Source organism: Copadichromis virginalis, linkage group LG15 (assembly GCF_057382275.1).
Source record: "Copadichromis virginalis isolate Kocher_CV1m ecotype Utaka linkage group LG15, C_Virginalis_male_GT1.1, whole genome shotgun sequence".
NCBI classification, from domain to species: Eukaryota; Metazoa; Chordata; class Actinopteri; order Cichliformes; family Cichlidae; genus Copadichromis; species Copadichromis virginalis.
This window is the reverse complement of record NC_140632.1, coordinates 39,826,637-39,847,688: the sequence shown is the minus strand read 5'-3', so window position 1 is coordinate 39,847,688 and position 21,052 is coordinate 39,826,637. Positions and strand designations below refer to the sequence as shown.

The 21,052-nt window shown below is 44.8% G+C and overlaps 1 pseudogene; it reads right to left on the bottom strand.

Moving 5' to 3' along the window:
* Positions 1–4,426: 4,426 nt before the first annotated feature.
* Positions 4,427–7,976, bottom strand: LOC146693014 (uncharacterized; annotated as a pseudogene).
* Between the last annotated feature and the right edge of the window lie 13,076 nt (positions 7,977–21,052).

The window sequence follows — 21,052 nt, the reverse complement described above, 5'->3', positions numbered from 1 at the left end:
TATTATTATTACTTTTTTACACTATTTTAAAAAGTGGCAGTGTAGTTACAGATTGTGCTCTGCTTTCCTTTTCAATCAAATGTAGCCTTGGTGCTGAATTGGAAAATTACAGAGAACGCAGATTAAATGGAAGATTGTGAAAAGGAGACGAAAAGTAAGCCGAGTATGACTTACATTTTAAAAAAGAAAATGTGAAGAGGAGTTTCGCTTTTACGACCCCGTCCGCAAACCCTTGAAAGCCACATGAAAATGGGAAATAGGTGCAAAGTCAATATTTGTTATGACCACCAATTCAATTCAGTTTGTTTTATAGCACCAAATCAGAACAGCTTTGTAATGTGACAATTCTACAATAATAAAGAGAAAACCCCAAAATCAGATGACTCGCTACGAGCCAGCGCTCGGCAACAGTGTGAAGGAAAAACTCCCGTTTGACAGGAAGAAACCTCCGGCAGAACCAGGCCCATCGGCCACAAAGAGTCCTCCAGGCTTCTCGAAGGACATTCAAAGCTCTTTTTTGGATGTTGCTGCCTTTTGTTCCAGTCTCTGTCGAGATGACCTTTCATCGCTGCTTCGATAATGTTGAGGTCTGGGCTAATCCATGACTGATAGTGCTCCATTTCTACCCATTTATGCACTTACTGCAGTGGCTGAAAAATGAAAACTTTAATCTGATGGCACTTTTTTCTTAAACTCAGCAGATCCCCAACACCACAGGCTGAAATGCAGTTCCAAGCCATGACAGAGCCTCTGCCATGTTTCACAGATGACTGTAGACACTCACTGTTGTAGGTCTTCTACATATTGACAACGATTTGACCCCAAAACTTCTAATTTGTATTCATCAGACCTGCTGCCACTGATTTTCAGCCCAGTTCTCGTGTAACCTGGCGTACCTCAGCCTTTCCTCCTGGTTCCTTTCCTTAAGAATGGCTTCGTGAAAACCATCCTTCCACTGAGAGCATTTCTGATGAGGCTTCAGTGAACAGTAGTTGGATCAACTGTAGAGACAGATGCATCTCTTGAGTCTTGTGTCAAGTCTTTGCTGTATTTTCTTCTTAAAGGCATGACTTTCAGACCCGTTCACCTGCTGCAGATCAATTCTAAATTCAAGCTCGACACTTCTTCTTTTGTCTTCCACTTGTCCAGTTCTCTCAAAAGATTTAAGAACACACTGCACACTATGCTGAGCTATGCCAAGTTTTTTTGGCTAATAGCTCTTTGAGAATTACCTTGCTGTTAAAACATACTATTTTATGCCTGTCAAACTGAGTTATCTTTGGCATTTTTCATAGATTCAGCTAAAGAAATTGAAACAAAAGATGTTTAGTTTTTTTGTGAGAGGCTGCTAAGATGCAGTTTAGTCCTTTACTGAGTTTTTTCTGTTATATGTAAACACACAACAATGTGCACCACTGCTCATTTCTTTGTGTTTGGTGCCTTTTTTTGTGCCTGAATGATTCAAAAAATTTGTGTTAGGTGACTTAACATAAAAACATTCCTGTGAAAATGATCAGGTACAAGGACTGGACTGAAAATGAGTGGAAAAAGCAAGAAAAGAAAAAATGGAAGTATTACTCCAGACCACTTAAAAATTACAGGTGGCCCCGTAGTGTAGCAGTTATACATTTGCAAATGAAAACAAACAAATGATTCCCAGTTTGATCCTGGGATAAGACATCAATCCATTTGGGGGATGCATCAGGAAAAAAGCCAAGTGTAAAAAGTCCCACCAATCAAAGTATGCAGAGCTACCCGCTGTGTCAACCTCTTGGGAATAAAGGAGCATATAAAAACTGACAAGTCTGGCTCCTTGGATGCAAACTGTACTGTACAGGTGGACAGGACCCTCTATTTCTCGCAGTAACTGAGTCAAATACTGTTGTGGTATTTGAGTTGATGGACTACTTTTTACGTTTTCGAAGGCGACTCTGAACGACTCATGCAAACTTTTTTTCTCTCCTGAAGTATCTGCCTTATTTAACTTTTGAACTGTAGCATGTAGTTTAGGGTGTCAAACAGCCATTCACTGCTGGGGTTGGTTTCCAGGCTAAACACATAATTAGCTGCTCAGCTGCAGCGCTTTTAACAGCATCTAAATGTAAATGCAAATGTCACTCGGGTCTGGTTAGATGCCGGTGTGGTCGTCACTCTTCACAAACACACTGTCTGCCCGTGACACAGGAGAACAGCTTTCTTTACTTTGGCTCTCGCTCCCTGCTGTAGTGCTGACACTTTGGCAGCAGCTGGTGGGAGGCCAATCAAACGCAGACCCTGACGCACCCCCTCCAGTCAGCTGAGAGGAGGGAAAGACACTCCGGGGAGGACCTTTTTTTTTCTTGCCTTAAATTGTACAAAACACTCAACAATAAACACAAAGTCAGACTTTTTTGTGATGACTAAGTGGGAGTGGGGTGACTAAATATGCTTTTAGCTTTCAGAGCCTGAACACAACCTAACCACGACATCAAGTTCAGGCTAATTACTGCAGATGAGTGTAAACAAAAAAAAAATGCTGTGAAGTAACTTAATGGCCTGCCACGAGTCTGGGAACTCGAGGTGTGGATAACTTTGTCTCTTATGCTGACCTGAGACAGTTATGTTATAATTGAGCGAGAACCATTAAGTCAAAATCTGTAGGTGTTGAAATGGAAAGTGAAAAGAAAAAAACAAACAGGCAAATTCAAGTGTAACTAAGTGCAAACACTTAATTTAAGTGCTGCTGTACTCTAATGGTTTTCAAACTCCCTGTCCATTCGATATCCATGTGGGTTAACCTCCAACTGATATTACATTTCACAGCAGAGGCCGTGCTGGACAGGTGACACTCCTGACCCGCCACTTGCCTCAGAAATGAGAGCGTGTGTGCATCAGCTATTTCTCGTTCTGTCTTGACCTGTAGATACCCTGCACTGACGTCTGTGCGTGTGGAGACAGAGGACAGAGCCAGTTTTATTTAGACCTGTAACAGCAGCTAACCTTACAGATTCTTGTGCCCTTTCTACCTCGCCCTCCCCGTTCCTGTCAACAGAAGAGTTGCAGGGCGTGACCTTGAGGCCCTCTGGCCTTCGCCTTGGCCACGGCCCCCACAACCAGACGAGAGCAGGGGCAGTGACTGTCTGGCTCTGTGACCCTGCCGCGCCATCCAAAAATACCCCCACCCCCCCTTGCAATGGGACTGCACTGTTCAGTCCTGACCTTTCTACCCGTTACTCCCCTCATCCCCATCCCCACTGATTGCTCCATCCCTCTCTCCCCCTACCTGTGTGTGGTCCAGGCAGCTTTGCAGCCAGAGTCCAGCCTGGTTTTTTTTCTTTCTTTCTTTTTTGAGCTAAACCCAGATGACCCAGTTTCGGGGCCCTAAGCCGACCTCTTCGGCTTGGAGAGTACAAAAGCGACTGGGAGCTGTTTGAGAGGTGGATGGTTCAGATGAGATAAGGAAGCACACTCTGGTGCAAAACACAGATGGCAAGGCTTCAAATCTGCTCTTAATCCACTATTCCAAATGACATGGAGGGAAAAGAGCAGCGTGGTTTATTCTGTAATTATGACTGCCTGAGCGAGGTGTCCAGAAACCCAGCTGCCCTCCTTTTTCTTTCAATCGAAGCTTTAAAAGTGGAGCTTGTAGTGGTCTGTGTGCATTCGAATAACAAAAGTGACCTTTCTTATCAGACAAATATTGCCTGTTTACTGCCTGTGTATGACATGGGGTTTGTGTGTGTGGATTATGACTCTCTCCTACCAATGGGGTGTGTAATGGCAGCATGCGCTGTACACTTAAGCCAAAGCATTATGACCACCCTTGCCTTATTTGCTGTTGGTCCTCTGCTTGCTGCCAAAATAGCTCTGACCCATACAGGCAAGTCTTCTGCAAGTGCCCCGTGGTATCTGGCAACAGGAAATTAGCAGCAAATCCTTTAAGTCCTGAAAGGTGTGAGGTGGAGCTGCCGCAGATAAGACTTGTTCTGACACATCCTCTATTGCAAGTTAATGGTTTGTCCCTCCTTGGAGACATGTTGGTAGGAAATCACTGTTGCTGACTAGGGGGACTTGAGAGTAATTCAACTTCTGAAGGATCAGCCATACTATACAAATATCATGAGATAGCATCATGGTTACCTGTGCACTTTGGTGTCAGAATGTGGGAGAAGTTGATCACTGCAGTGAACAATCAACCTGGTCTGGACAAACAGAGTTACTAACAGGAAGCTAGCTTGGATGATGCTATCTGCTAATCAAAGTGTAGCTAACTTTCCTTGTGTTGATTTGTTGTCATTGCCATGGCGATATCGTGGGCAGAGACACCCCCAAACATCCGAATCGCCTCTGTGTGAGTTCTCTCCAACATATTTAAGCATCTCAAACGCAGAAATGTCCAGCTTAGATTTTAGAGCTAGAATAGAGTAAATGAGGAAATGATCCAAGTCTACGGTGGCCCTGAGAGGCCAAACACACAACTTAAGAAAACACCAGCTGCAAAAGCACACAAAACACAACAGAAATAGGAAAAAAGAAAACAGAAATAGGAAAAAACAGATTTCCAAAAGCACAAGGGAAGTGTTTCTGGGGAAACAATAACCCGACGGACCAGTTGCAGGAACCAAAATATGCTAAGACACTTAAAAGAAGTGGTTTTGTGAGGAAAGAAAAGATGATTGGTACGTGTGTTAGCCTGACTATTAGCCTAAAACTCCGTCATCAGTATTATATGAATCATGATAAAACACAGCTAGCATGTTTTGGGTTCCTGGTGACTGCCGCTAACCTCCAGCAACCACCAGTTTCCCGTACTGACTGACGGTTACCGCAGGGTGGGAGGGGTTTACTGACTGCTTTCTAGACCTCTGTGAGCAGCCTTAGTTTCACAGCAGCTACTAAGGTTAGGCTGAGCTAGAGGAAAAAGCGTGCAGGTCGAAATGAGCTATAAAGACAAAAAGCTCGTTTTTATTGCAAGCCTCAAGTGGACATTAGAGGAACTGCATTGTTTTTCTACAGCAGCTTCATTTCTGAGGCTGTCGCTCGTCTCTGACCCTGACATATGGCTATAATGACTTTGCCCTTGTTAAAGTTGCTTAGTCCTTTGAAAATCAGTTATATTTTGGCTCATTGTTGTATGTGTGTGTGTAGCATGTTCACATGAGTTGTATTTTATTAGTTTTTCAGGCCTCACACCTGCCTCACTGTCCTGACATCATCCGAGTGTGTGTGTGTTTTTATGTGTATTCTCACTGGGACACACACGCTGCAGTGCATTATGTGTGGTGCCTTGATAGCAACATCTTTGCTCTCAGCAGGGATCCTGCATGTAACTGACACATAAACAAACACATGCACGCCACGGAGCCTGGACGGTCTCATCCTGCCGGCTCCAGTTATTCACTGCGTGTGCGCTTCTGCCTCTCCGCAACAAATTGGTATTTTCAGAGTAAAGTTTTTATTTTCATATATTTTACAGATGAGCAAAAATTTTAAACTGGGTGTAAAATTCTTTAAATAAGAGGTCTCCGTTCACTTCCCTGGGAAACTGATTAGCCGTTTTGCCTCGACTTTTCCCCGCATTCAGCCGCTGCTCTGATTTATTACCGCAAAGTAATGCGATCAATCAAAGAGTGTGACCTGCTGAGCTGAATCAGACAGATCCTGATGCATCTCATCCCATCATTAATGTAGTTAACTAGATTATGGTCTGAACAGTTTGCTCACTCTTTAAATAGAAAGGCTCTGCTGTGAGCATTAGCGCATCTGCTAATTTTCTCCAGATTTTAATATAACAGCTCCTCTGAAGTTAGTGGAGGGATCTCTTTACTTCTTCTTTATTTCTATAATAACCTGTGGCAGGCTGTGCAGTAATGCTATAAAAATGGGACACGTGACAGGATAATCCTATTGTTCCTCAGATGAGTGTCTGTAGGAGCAGTGCTCAAACACAAAGTGCGTGATTACCAACAATTTAAATAACGGCCTAATAGATTAGGTCATTAATTGAATGGTTAGAGCCTTTTCATAGTTGCTTCAACAATTCTTTATAAATGTCACACTACACACTTTTAATTTTTTCCTGTTTCCATTTTGGAAACTCCCATTTCACTGTTTCTACAGTCACGAGAAACGACTGAGAGGTGATTTCTCAGCTGGTCCAAAGGCAGCAGCTCGGCTAACAACACTTCGACATCAGCCCTATTCTTGCTCCCCTTCAGTTTCTTCCAGTGAAATTCAAAAGTAACATAAAAATGTTATCAATATCACATAAAGCCCCAAAAGGCCAGGGCACTGTGTATACAGCAGTAGCTACTAAACTTTGGAACAGGCCTATTCGATCGCCTGAATCTGTGGTTTCTGTGCTGAAAACTCATTTCTGTTTGCACTTCTTTAACCTTTTCCCCAGTTTTTTGTAGCTGCTTGTTCTAATATGTGTGCATACGACTGTGTATGCAGGAATGAACCAAAACCACGTGTGTGTACGTTTGAACATGTACAAGACAACCTATTATTAATATCTGTACAATTTTCAACTACTGGTTAGAGCTAAACTTCCTACAAGTTGTGCAGCTGTTTTCCAGAAGTGGAATGATTGTACAGCATATGTCTTTAATGTCTTTAAAAAACAAGAATTGGTCACACAAGTTTGAATTTATTTTAGACTTTTTCTAATCCACACAGGATCACATATATACACTGAACAAAATTATAAACGCAACACTTTTGTTTTCGCTGAGCTGAACTCAAACATCTGAAACATTTTCTACATACACAAAGGACCCATGACTCTCAAATATTGTTCACAAATCTGTCTACATGTGTGTTAGTGAGAACTTCTCCTTTGCCGAGATAATCCATCCCACCTCACAGGTGTGGCATATCAAGGGGCAGATTTGACAGCATGAATATTGCACAGGTGTGCCTTAGACAATAAAAGGCCACCCTGAAATGTGCAGTTTGATCAAACAGCACAGTGCCACAGATGTCACAACCTTTGAGGGAGCGTGCAGTTGCATGCTGACTGCAGGAATGTCTACCAGAGCTGTTGAGGAAGCTCAGAGCTGTTGAGCCCGTGAAATTAATGTTCATTTCTCTACCATAAGCCGTCTCCAAAGGTGTTTTAGAGAATTTGGCAGTGCATCCAACCAGCCTCACAACCGCAGACCACGTGTAACCACACCAGCCCAGGACCTCCACATCGCCTGAGACCAGCCACCCACACAGCTGCAGCAACAATCGGTTTGCATAACCAAAGAATTTCTGCACAAACTGTCAGAAACCGTCTCAGGGAAGCTCAACTGCATGCTCGTCGCCCTCATCGGGGTCTGGACCTGACCGCAGTTCGTCGTCGTAACCGACTTGGGTGGGCAAACACTCACATTCGATGGCGTTTGGCGCGTTGGTGAGGCGTTCTGTTCACAGATGAGTCCCGGTGTTCACTGTTTAGGGCAGATGGCAGACAGCATGTGTGGCGTCGTGTGGGTGAGCGGTTTGCTGATGTCAACGTTGTGGATCGAGTGGCCCATGGTGGCGGTGGGGTTCTGGTATGGGCAGGCGTATGTTATGAACAACAGGTGCATTTTATTGATGGCATTTTGAATGCACAGAGGTACCGTGACGAGATCCTGAGGCCCATTGTTGTGCCATTCATCCATGACCATCACCTCATGTTGCAGCATGATGATGCACGGCCCCATGATGATGATGCACGGCCCCATATTGCAAGGTTCTTGCATGGCCAGCATACTCACCAGATATGTCACCCATTGAGCATGTTTGGCGTGTACGACAGCGTGTTCCAGTTCCTGCCAATATTTAGCAGCTTCGCACAGCTATCGAAGAGGAGTGGACAGGCTACAGGCCACGATCAACAACCTGATCAACTCTATGCGACGGAGATGTGTTGCCCTGCGTGAGGCAAATGGTGGCACAACTGTGCACATTTCAGGGTGGCCTTTTATTGTGGGCAGTCTAACGCACACCTGTGCAATATTCATGCTGTCTAATCAGCCCCTTGATATGCCACACCTGGGAGGGGGGAAGGATTATCTTGGTAAAGGAAAAGTGCTCACTAACACAGATTTATAAAGATTTAAGAACAACATTTGAGAGTCATGAGTCTTTTGTGTATGTAGAAAAAATTTCAGATGTTTGAGTTCAGCTGATGAAAATGGGAGCGAAAACAAAAGCGCTGCGTTTAGAAGTGCACACGGTGATGACTCGTTTTTAAGTGAACATAAAGTAAACAGCCAACCTCATAAAGAAAGTTGCATTCTGCAAATAAACAAATAGCTAGCCGATTGCACACACAGTTGTTCGCGACGCCACTCGTTGTGTATTAATCTACACACCCCTGGTTTGCGGGTCGTTGTTGGTTTCATTCGTTTTAATGGTGAGCTGGTCGTTAACGGGCGCTCGCTCGCTCGTCTCATCAGCTGTGTTGTATTTTTCTTTTTATAACCATCAGGGGAAATGTTGTGCTGAGCATGCACGCTTTCCCCCTCTGCTTTGTTTCCAAATTACATATTAACACGCTCTCACACCTGGAAGCTGTGCGGCGACTGCTGGCTGCTGTTGGATGCAGAGCAGTCACGTGACTTCTCACAGCGGTTGCTTGAAGCGGATGCTGAGTTACTTGTTCACTTTTCCTGATGGATTTTTACTCACACACACACACACGTGAACTTAAACCAGTGACCTTCTACCTACAAACCCAGTTTGATAACTTTTTACGGCTCAGCTGAGAACACTACACAGAGATGCCGAATCAGACAGGCCCGCAGAACTTCTAAATGTTAACCTTTGTTGAAACACTCAAGGTGCCTACTGTACTTTGTTGCAGCCACGGGGGGTTATAGATGAGCGCAGTTCTGCATATGGCCATCATTCACAGCCCGAGGCTCCCCCTGAGTGTGTGTCTGGAGTGTGTGTAACAAATGGAGCTGAGCAGCGAAGGTATTAATGTGAGGGAACAAGCCATGTAGTGGAAGTACAGCAGGAAGTCACTTTCTCTCCCATCTGGTCCCTAACAAGATGGAGAGGAGAAGGCAGATGTGAGCGGTGGTCTGCACCTCCGCTGGTTGGATTAGCACTTCTGATGGGAGAGAAGAGAGCAGGACGTTCCTTGGCGCAGGCTGTCATTTCCTCTCCTTTCTTTTCCCCGTCTCTCCATCCCTTCCCTCATACATCTCCTCGCCTCCTCTGTGATCACTGCTCTCTGCCCCTCGCTCTGCTGCGAGTGTGAGAAGGCAGACTCAAAATGAGAATAAATGAGGTGTGGGGAAGGTGCGCGGGCAGCGTGCCTGTTTGTGCGCGCACGTGTGTGTCTGTGCATGCGTGTACCTGCACTCGAGCGAGTTCAGATCTCTTCCTCTGTTGCAATGTCTAGCGGTGGAGCCAAAAGACCGTCCGGGGACTCTTCATCCACTTGCTGCTGAGCGCCCCAGGGGATGGATTGAGCCTTGCAGGCTAGGATATTATCAATACAGCCCCTCCAGGCAGCCTGGGAGACAGGAGACGGAGCCACTGACTCCCACTGCCTATTAGTCTACTGCTGAGCATCAGTGTAAGGGGGAACAGCTGGTTTGACTGGAGCTTCTGCCAACTAGTCCTCCATCTTTGCCTCATCTTTACCTGCTCAAAGTTTATTTCAAAGGCTGCCTCAGTCTCGTCTTTTCACTCTGTTTGTGAACTTTTTTCTTCAGCCTTCGTTGTAAATGGACTTATTTTCAGCTCCTTCTCTCAAAGATTGCTTCATAATCTTATTCCACTCTTTTCTTGTTCGGTCCCGTGTCTTTGATGGTGCTGAGGTACACCGACACTTACAGTGTGCTGCCCACTCCTGTAATTACACTAGTCCTCCCCTTTTAAGAGCCTTGTTCCAAAGGAAATGCTTTTTCTTTTTTGTGTCAGTGTCACTGCCCCTGTATTTTAAATCTCCATCTCCACTTTGTTTCAGAGTTGCTTTATATTCCATTTGTGTAATGAGGAGGCTGACCTTGTATTTTACTTGTGAAAATTGCAAATGGTTGAGACCATCCGGGTGCTGAATGAATGCCAAAGAAATGATATTTCTATGGTTTCCTGTAATTTTCCTCCCATTCTACACTCTTACTGTGAATACTACGCTTTGTCTGTTCAATAATCGTCTACTTTAATTTTAAATTGAAAGAAAAAGCATAACCTTGATCTAAATGCATAACCACAGATACATCGCTGAGACCCCTCAATGATTTGAGGTTAATGGATGCATGACTTGCTACGGCACTTTCCAATATTCAACTCTAAAATTCACCTCTTGGCTTTTGACTAACAGGTAGCAGCAAATCATTCTAAATCTTCACTTTACCCCCCTGATGAGTCACGGGGAGCCCTCTCTGGCCTGTCTGCTTGCAGCTCCTGCGCAGTGGAAACTGCAGAAACCACAACTTAGTCTCTGGAGCCAGCAACCGTTCTGAATCCCTCTCAAATGACTTAAAAAGCCATCAGCGTGACCTCATTCTGTGTCAAAAAAGAAAAAAAAGAATTTATTTGGTGACCGTGCTAACCTCTTATAGCTGGAAGCTTCTTTTTTCCCCTCCACTGTCTGCAATCCCTTTATCTTTTCTGACTCCACATCGCTTGTCTGACTGTCTTTGTTACAGGTCCCCGTGTTTCATTTTGTTCCAGCCATTATCCCGCACCAATAAGCCGGACACAGGTCACCGGTGTTAACGACCTCTCCTGTGACTTTTTCCGGGGGTATCTAGGACCGTTCTGTGAAAGCAAACGTCTAGTCTAGTCTGGTAAATATCCCAGAGTGACTCACAAAAAGCTTTTCTCCCATAGATCAAGACTGCCACAATTAGCTTCATAAATTGTAGGTGTGGAGTCACATCACGGACCTTATTTGTTCTCCCTTTTTGGATGTGTAATATTAGACTTCCTAAACTTAATCTGAAATTTGTGTGCATGCATTTATGTGTAGGCATGTTTCTCTGTGTGTGTCTCTATTGTGTATTTAGGCAACTGGGTGTTTGTGTTTCACTGGCAGAATAGTAATTCGGCATGAAATCACTTTAGTAATCATAGCTGTTATTTTGCTCCCATTATGTCTCAGAAAGCCCCGTCTTTTGAAGATGACATTTTAAATATATGTACCCAAAGGAAGACATGCACCACTCAAGGTCCCTCAAACTTCTGTTTCCTTTCACCGGCGTCGCAGCTGCTTAAAATACTTTTGAAGTTAAGGTGGTGCATCAAAGTGTGTTATGTAAATGGATAACTAAAAAAATGTTCTTTCAAATGTAAGACTGACGTTAATTAGCCTAGGTACTCAATGGGAGCAAATTGTTCTAGAGTATCTGCAGCTTTTCAGCAACTGAACAAGCTCAGTTTTCAATAATTAGCTGTGCATTCTCACAGCCTCTGCAACTGGAAAATAATTGGCTTCTCAAACTGCTGGTGTGTCTGCGTCTCTCGGCTTCAACAGCTTCATTCTTGAACTCCGTGCTTTGTCTACGCAACGTCAAGAGAACGCTAATTGACATCATCACCGGGAAACGACGTGTACGTGGAACACCTAAGAACTTACATATAATTACATAAAACACTGGAAAATCATCTACATGTAGGCTTCTTATACTAATCAAAAACGGGTGTCTGACTGACAGCCGCTTTCTTTCGGGTTTACGTTCTTTTAGTCGTAAACACAAATAAGTAGATTCAACACAGCTTTGTAGGTACCCGAGTAAAAACACACCAGCACTTGAGTTTCCATTTTATGGTACACCAACTGTACTACATCTTTTAGGTAAATATTGTTATTTACACTTAAGATCCACTTTGGTAGGTACACCTGTTCAGCTACTCATCAACGCGACAACCAAATCAGCCAATCACATGGCAGCAACTCTAGACACAGATGTGATCAAAACGACCGGAGTTCAAACTGAGCATCGGAAAGTGGGAGAAAACGGATTTAAGTGACTTTGAATGGGTGTAGTTGTTGGTGCCAGATGGGCTGGTGTGATTATTTTTAGAAACTGCTGATCTGCTGGGATTTTTGCACACAGTCGTCTCTGGGGTTTACTGACAATGGTCTGAAAAAGAAAATATCCAGTGAGCAGCAGCTCTCTGTGTACCTTGTGATGTCAGAGATCAGAGGAGAATGGCCAGACTGTAACAGGAAGGCAACAGTAACTCAAATAACCTCTCGCTGAAGCAAAGGTATGCAGAAGAGCATCTCTGAATGCGTAACCTTTGGACAGCAGCAGAAGACCATACTGGGTTCCACTCCTGTCAACAAATCAGACTGATAAATCTTGATTTCTGCTGCAATGTTCAGATCGTAGGACAAGAAGTTGGCATTATTAAAGAAAAAGCAGGTTAAAGCCTGGAGTAACAAGATGCACCAAACAAAGAGACTGTACCAGTGAGTGTATTTTTAATGTTGCAAATATCTATATTACTACCCGCAGTATTAGCAAAAGATGGAGATGTACTGCCTTAAAATTTGTGCAGTGTAACTGTGGTGAGAATAAGGCACGGCGGGACCACAGATCAACATTCAGAGCCATTTTATTTACACTTCTCACCACAGAAAAAAACCCCACACACCTGAGTCCCCGTGTTTTAACTCGGCAGGCGTGATTACGGATGCCGCGCAGGTGCGTCCGCCCTCCCTGCACAGCAACGCAGACCACGCCCCACCACACACCCCCATCGCCCGATTGAGGCCGGGGAGCCTACTGCCCCACCCCACCGGTTCCCAACCTGGGAACAGGGCAAAGTCACTTGCGGAGGCCGCCCGCGCCTCAAGTGGCGGTGGCGGCGAGGCTGGTCCGGGGGTCGGCCATGCCTCCAGCGGCAGCGACGAAACTGGTCCGGAGGCCGGCTACCTGGCAAGCCGGCATGACCCCGCCAGCCCGGTAGTGAGCCCCTCCCCCCCGGGCAACTGGGCCGGCATCTGACGCTCTGGGGCAGCTCGATCCTCGACCTCGGTCCCAGGTCAAGCAGGCTCCCCTGGCACGGGGACAGCCGTCTCCCCTCCCGGTTTCTCCACCTCTCCCGGCTGGAGCCCCTTGCGCCGCTCCTCCGTCACCGCTGCCAACGCCACAACTCCCGGCTCGAGCAGCCCCTCGTGCGGCTTCTCTTCCTCCGGCCAGCGCAGACCCTCGCGCCCCTTGTCCGCCGCCTCCGGTTGGAGTGGATCCTCTACCGCTCTCGGCAGGAACAGCCCTTTACCCGGCTGCTCCCCCTCCTCCGACAGGCGCGGACCCCCGCGCGCCTCGTCCACCACTTCCGGCTCCCGAGATGCCCCACGCGGCTCCTCCACCACTTCCCCACTATCAGGCAACCCTGGCGGGGGTGGCGGCGGCGGTGTCACCCAGGCCTGGAGCAGCGTCGCCAGCTCCGCCATTCTCTCCAAATGGCGCTCGGTCTCGTCCCTCAGCTCTTCCCGCTGCCGGCTCACCTCCGCCGCCTGCTCCCGCTGTGCGGCCGCCATCTCGGCCCCTATCTGGGCCATATCCTCTCTCCTCCGGCTCGGTTCTAGGCCCACCATGCTGCCTCCTGGGTTTCGGCACCAGTGTGGTGAGAATAAGGCACGGCGGGACCACAGATCAACATTCAGAGCCATTTTATTTACACTTCTCACCACAGAAAAAACCCCATACACCTGAGTCCCTGTGTTTTAACTCACGTCCGCCCTCCCTGTACGGCAACGCAGACCACGCCCCACCACAGTAACCATTCTCTCATTCTTTCCCTCATTTTGATACATTTTTAAATAGTTATATATTGATACTCTTAGCAAGACCATGTTTTTTTAAATTTCTTTTAAAAAGTGTATTTTTTTAATTAACAGGGAAACTCCAAATTAATAAAGCATGCTCATGGACATCAGTTACAGGTGGCTAATTGTACATGATGGAAACCTGAGGAAGCCATATTCCCTTACTAGGGTACTAATACAGTTTATTCTTATTTCAAAATCATTTACAAAGGGCTGGATCACAACAGCAGTCATGTAAAGGCACTTAATAAATCATGCTGCAAGAACCCACAAACATTATTGACAGGAACCCAATAATTCAATGATCCCCTGTGAGTAAGCGCTTGGCTAGAGCAGCAGAAAACACACCCTTTAAAAAGAAGAAACCTCTGGCAGGACCAGGCTCGGGGAGGGCAGCCATCTGTCACAACCAGCTATGGTGACGGGAAAGAGCAGAGAGAACGGCATGGAGAGATGGCAAAGAGTGCACGAGGCAAAACACTGGGAACGAGACGACATTGAGTTAATGATGTGCAATAGTGGGATATAAATGGGAAGTGGAAAATATCAGAGTAGAAGGCAAATACTCAGTTATTGGAGTCAAAGAGTTTCATCTGTAGTGTGGGATTGCAATTTTTATTCAGGTTCTGTGAATTATTTAAACACCACCACTGTCTATATCGCACACACTGTGATTTAATCACGCGCTCCACACTTCAAGCTTGTTCTTTTTTTTTTTAATGATATTACTGTATTATTGAAACACATTAATGGTGGTGGTAATACTAACATTTCTTTCCAAGTGCGATAAAACTGGCACTCCATGGAATGAAAATGGCTCCACACACCATCTACTTAAATCGGGTCTGTGGGGACTCACTTGCTTTTGGAGCCAGTCTCAAGAGGCCATTTGAGGAACTTTAGTTTTTGGCTCTTCATTTATCAGCCCTGGAAGCTGCTGCTTGGGCTGGAGCCAATGGCTCTAATTGATATGGCTTTGGACCACCGTGGTCCTTTACCACACTGTCTGCTTCAGGGAATCTGGAGGGAGCACTCCGAAGTCCACTAGCACACAACAAAGCCCTATGTGGCTTAGGTGCCTGGAGATTCTGTGGTGTTCTTCATTTATTCTCTGCCGTCACTCATCCCGTCAAGTTTTTGAAAACTTTTTAGAAGTTTTAAACTTTGTGTTGTGAGGCTCCAGGATGAGGGCGAACTTACAAGTTCAGCTGGATTACACACACACACAGGCATTCACAGAGACTTGACATAAAATGTATTTTAACTGTGCTTAGCTAGACTTTTAAATAGCACCACACTAACTGTGCCTGGGAGTCACACCAGTGGAATTGTGTGTAATTTCGACATATTTTAGAGCTTATCTTTTAAACAGCAGCTTACAGCATGGCAGCAGAGGGACTGCATTTTGGCTTTCAAATGATGACACATACTGTAACTTATAATTAAGCTGATAAATTAAAAGCATCACTGTTTACATGTTGCTTATTTTGCATGAGTAAACAAGTTTAAAGTACAGTTTTGCAAGAGCTAGTATTGATTTGGCATGACTGAGCAGTAAAGTGTATGTCTGGTAACTCTTTGTGTTCTTACTGCCAACAAATCCCGTTTAAAACCAGTAACAAACAACTGAGCCTCCTAATAAGCATTTCCTGTGTTGTCGAAGCTTAATAAAACTATTGCTCTGTAACACAGACCCCTATGTGTGCTTAACTAGCATCCCCAGGCTTCTACCTTTCTACCTATAAAACCCGGAGAGCAGTCAAATGGTGGAAGTGGAAGCTAAATTGGCTAGTCATTCATATGTATATTAGGCTGTTAAGTAGGAATTCTGGAGGGAGGGGAGTGGGGGTGTGTGATTGAGGGGGTGGGGGAGCTGCTAAAAGCTGTGAACTTCCTTTTGTGTTTCATCTTGATGCATTCTCAATCATCCAGGGAAATAAATCTCCAAAAGTCACCAACTTGGAGTGTTTCAGTTTGCCGTCTTAGGGAGAAATCAACACACATGGGTGTATTTCCTTTGTTGCTGAGATTTATTGATAAAAACAGTACAAAAAACCAACCATTTGTACACATATTTACAAATAATAATAAAAAGTGAGTGAGTACATTTCAACATTATACCAGTGGTCTGATTGATGCCACAATGGAGCAAATCGAGCAACCGGACCTCCTCTCCAAGGAAAGAAAATTCATCGCCCTGAAGAATCCTCCGGTGTACGGACCTCCTCTCCAAGGAAAGAAAATGCAGAGAAGACTCACCACTCAGCAGGCCTTGGAAATGATCCTGACGGAAGTCGACCCTTGTGACTCGGATGGAGAAGACCTAGCAGTTCAGCCGGATTCGGACTCAGAGCTGTCTGATCAGTCTTCCGGTTAGTTTCATTTCATGTTATTTCCTTTTTCATTTCAAACAAGTAAGTGGATGTAGTTTGTAAGTAAGATATTTCAGACATTATTTTGATACAGAGGAGGAGATACTGGAATTATAATTAGTATCTATGCATGCATTTGTGATTTTGTTTGACCTTCCCATTTTGCTCACAATTTGAATTTGTTCACACTGCAGATGAGGAGACTGCTTCTCCACCGAAAAAGAGTTTGGGGACTGAGACAGCGAAAGATGGCACAGTGTGGCGTGAAGAACAGGTGGGGACCTGTCTCCCTTTCACCCCAATAGAAGCGTACGCTGCAGATGGAGAGCCAACGGCTAAGGCCAGGAGAAGTATCTCGAGTCGCCTTCAGAGCTTCCTGTGTTTCATCACTCTTGACATGCTTCGTAGCATTCAAGAATGGACTATTCAACATGCACAGCAAACGGAGCATGTTCATTGGTTCATGGACCTCCCTGAACTAATGGCATTTATTGCAATTGTGATCTTGCGGGGGGTTTGCAGGCTTCCATCTGTAAATGACTGCTGGTCAGCAAACCTGGGAAACCCACAGATAATTGGAATTATGGCACGAAACCGCTTCCAAGACATCATGCAACACCTACGCTTTGATGACAAGTCCACCCGCAGTGATCGAGCAAAGACTGATAAGTTCGCTGCAATTTCCAGTGTGTGGGGATCATTTGTCACCAACTGCATCACGTGCTACAACCCTGGTCTACATATCACCGTTGATGAACAGCTTTTCCCATCAAAGACTCGGTGCTGTTTCCTGCAGTATATTGCAAGTAAACCTGACAAGTTTGGGATCAAGTTTTGGGTGGCTTGCGACCTAAAATCCAAGTACATTTGCAATGTCTTCCCATATCTTGGCAAGGACCCCAATCGTCCCACTGGGGAGAGACTTTCTGAAAATGTAGTAATGAGGCTGATGGAACCATTCCTAGACAAGGGCAGAAATGTTACCACGGACAATTTCTTCACATCGCTTTCACTGGCACAAAAACTTCTTAGACGGAAAACCACCATCCTCGGCACAGTCAACAGGATTCGCAGGGAAATTCCTCAATCCACTAGACAGACAGATCGCAATGAATTCACCACTCAGGTATGTTGCAGGTCTTTTGTGGTTCTATGTTTATGTGTTTCATTGTGTGTAAAAGGGCTATGGAAATAACAATTTATCTTATTTCTTAGGTGTTTTCAACCTCTGCTGCCACGCTGACGGCGTATGCGGCCAAACGGAAGAAGACAGTCTATATTCTTAGCAGCATGCACAGCGTGGTTCAGACTGATAACACCACCAAAAGAAAGCCAAACACTGTCTCCCTTTACAACAAAACAAAGTGTGGCGTGGATGTGATGGACCAGATGGTTCGGGAGTACACTGTCCGCAAAGGAACACGGCGCTGGCCAGTCGCCGTGTTTTATAACATGATTGACATGGCAGCACTGAATGCACATGTGCTGTATCAAGCATGCACCGGGACGAAGGAAAGACGGGTGGACTTCCTGGTGGCGCTTGCAACAGAGTTGGCTCACTCTCATGTAGCTGCGAAGAAGGCAAGAAAAGATCAGTTGCTTCGGGCAGAACCCTCCACACCGAGCCCTGGAAAAAGAGCCACGTGTCAGGTCAAACACAGATGCAAGAAAAATCAGGCCACTGTGCGATGTGTTCACTGCTACAGGTACACATGTGGTAAATGCAGACGACAGATACCGTGGCAGTGCCAGGATTGTGAGTGATTGCTGAAAATGTTGAAATGTACTCACTCACTTTTTATCATTATTTGTAAATATGTGTACAAATGGTTGGTTTTTTGTACTGTTTTCATCAATAAATGTCAGCAACAAAGGACATACAAAGGACATGTGTTGATTTCTCCCTAAGATGGCAAACTGAAACACTCCACTCCCCCACCCCCTCAATCACTCACCCCCACTCCCCTCCCTCCAGAATTCCTAGGTAACGACCTAATATACATATGAATGACTCCAGCATTTGACTGACTGCTCGCCGGCTTTTAAAGGTAGAAACGCAAAATGATGACTCCGCGGGGGTCTAAGGTAGAAAACCAAAATGACTGCTCTCCGGGGGTCTAAGTGTTAACAATACTGCAGCATTTAGCTGTCTTGAATATGTCAGCTGTCGTTGATTTTGTGTGAGTCTAACACACACGTCCTGCGTGCACCTATATTTCTGGTACTACGCTCAACAGCTGGTTAGCTTAACTTATCAGGCTTGCTCTGTCCTAAACAACCAACTTCTGGGGGTGAAAAATGAAACCAGTGTATAACAAACATGCTATTCCTTAAGTGGCCACTTGAGACTGGCTCCAAAAGTTCTCATAGATCCCCAACTTCACAGCAGAAATAAGTGTTTACAGCTGGCTTAAAGAAAAGAAGGGATTGTGTAAGTTATTGCTAATGTGTGAGAATGTGTGTTTCAGTAACTGTCCCTCTCAACCATGCTTGTGATGTTGCTGCATGTTGGAGCACTTTTACTGTAATTATCTGTCAATTAATATGATTTGCTTTGTGTTTCGTTCTCCTACCAGCCATTCCCACGATTCTGTTTTCTGTTATCTTACTTAGCAGGTGTCTGTCTGGGTGATGCATCTATTCAGGTTTTGCAGATGTGTGACATTAACTTGTCTACAATTTTGTACATGGTGGCAATTTAGCTCACCAGAGGCTTAAATATTGTTCGCATACAAGTCAATGTCTTGCATGCAAGCTGGTGACTGCGGGAAAATGCTACCAACCAAAGCAGTCGCAGGAGGTTTCCACCAACCTTTTGGGGAATATACATTTTTCCTGTGTGACTGGGGTTTTAGCAATCACTGCGACAGCTTCTTACACCACCCTCCAGCAAAATCTCACCAAGCAGTCAGGGAATAAACTTTTTTCCCTGGTGACTGGTGGTTGCCAGCAGAGGTGGCAAAAGTACAGACATTTACAGATACTGGAAAAAACTTAGTGAGTCGAGCTAAGCCGATCCAAACAGAGTAGGTACCTGTGGAAAAGCGCTATATAAAAAAGACTGTATGTGTGTCCTCTATAGCAGCGCTCCCCAAACCCCCGGGCCACGTGAGTCGTTTGGAGAGTTGAGGCTCGGGTGAAATTTATCGTTTTTATCGTTAACTCTGTTTCCCTGGGTCTTTTCCCGTGTGTTATGAATAAATCTTCTTTTTCTTGGTACCAGTACTGGTTTTATTTAGTTTTACTTATCCGTGATAACTTAAAGGCCGGTCCGTGAAATTAAAAATATCGTCAGACATAAACCGGTCCGTGACGCAAAAAAGGTTGGGGACCGCTACTCTACAGCAGCGGTCTCCAACCTTTTTTGCGCCACGGACCGGTTTATGCCCGACAATATTTTCACGGACCGGCCTTTAAGGTGTCGCGGATAAATACAACAAAATAAAACCAGTACTGGTACAAAGAAAAAGAAGATTTATTCATAACACACGGGAAAAGACCCAGGGAAACAGAGTTAACGATAAAAACGATAACAAAATAACACTGAAAACCGATAAAAACACTGAAAACCAGACATTTCACACCTGAGCCTCAACTCTCGCGGCCCGGTACCAAACGACTCACGGACCGAGGCCCGGGGGTTGGGGACCGCTGCTCTATAGGACACGGATTTATGTTGGTAAACTGTAGGTTTATATTGTTGTCTGGTAATTATGTGACAGTGCAGGTCGTTTTATGGAATAACGGGAAAGTAAAGTAATGCACAACACTGACTGATATCACAATTTATGGACATCTGCACCAGAAATGTCGTCCACTTGAAACCTTCACTATAGAGAATTAACCATAACTGATGCTTTTAACTCTTTCGTGTCTGTTGTACGTGATAAACCCCGGCGTTCTGTGTTATTGCTCCCTCCATTCAACAGGTTTGATGTTTGAAAGCATACGCTGATGTGAATAGCTCTCCTCAAATTCGGTCAAGCCGAACAAGCATCGTTTTAAAATGTAAGGAGATATTTGTGTACAAATACATAATTAAGTAAAGTACAGATACTTAAAAAATTGTACCTCGGTAGAGTATTTGTACAGTGTTACCTCAAACCTCTGTTTGACAGACCAAGTTAACGCCATGTGGTTACCGGTCGCATGAAAATCTGGAAATGGCCCACAAGTGACAAAACCATTTCTCTAAAGCATGTTAATTCACATATTATATACTGTTTGTTTATTCCATGCATAAACTGATGTTTCAAAACATCCGTTTAGTGTTTTAAGGGGGTTTATGAGCATAATTATTTCTTGGCTGGGACCAGCTGCCATGCAACCAGTGCAGACTCCAGGAAGCTTCTGCTGCCAGCCAAGAAACCGTCCAGCACATAATCACCTATAAAATGACAAACTGTTGTTTTCACACTTTGTTTTTTTGCCTCGACTAAACGAGCTAGCAACTAGAATGTGTTACTTATAAATCTGTGGTAAGAACCTGCCAACGGCACTGACAGACAAACCTCTGTGACTTTTGGTCTGATGAGATCTGCTGCCACCGAGGGTTACGCATCGCTTACGACTGAACATTTCAACCCCTAAGTTGTTTAAATAAAAATGTGTAGCTCCTAACATGTTGTGGCCAGCACTCTCGGAGAGCAGTAGTTAAATCTTCTAAGTAATTTAGGAAGTCACATGGATAGGATGCCAAGGTAATCGGTAAGAGTGTCAGAACAACTCTGCCTCGAGGCTTCTGGACTGAGCTACCGTCATCTGTAGAAGCAGATTTGTTGCATAAATCTGGAGGATGAATGACCAGATTAATAACTAATTTCTGCTCTCTTTTGTCTTAGAGGAAAATGTGGCCTTGTGGTATAGACTCTACAGCTCCAAAGGAAAGGACAGTTTCTTGTACTTTGTGTTTGCTGTATGCAAGAGA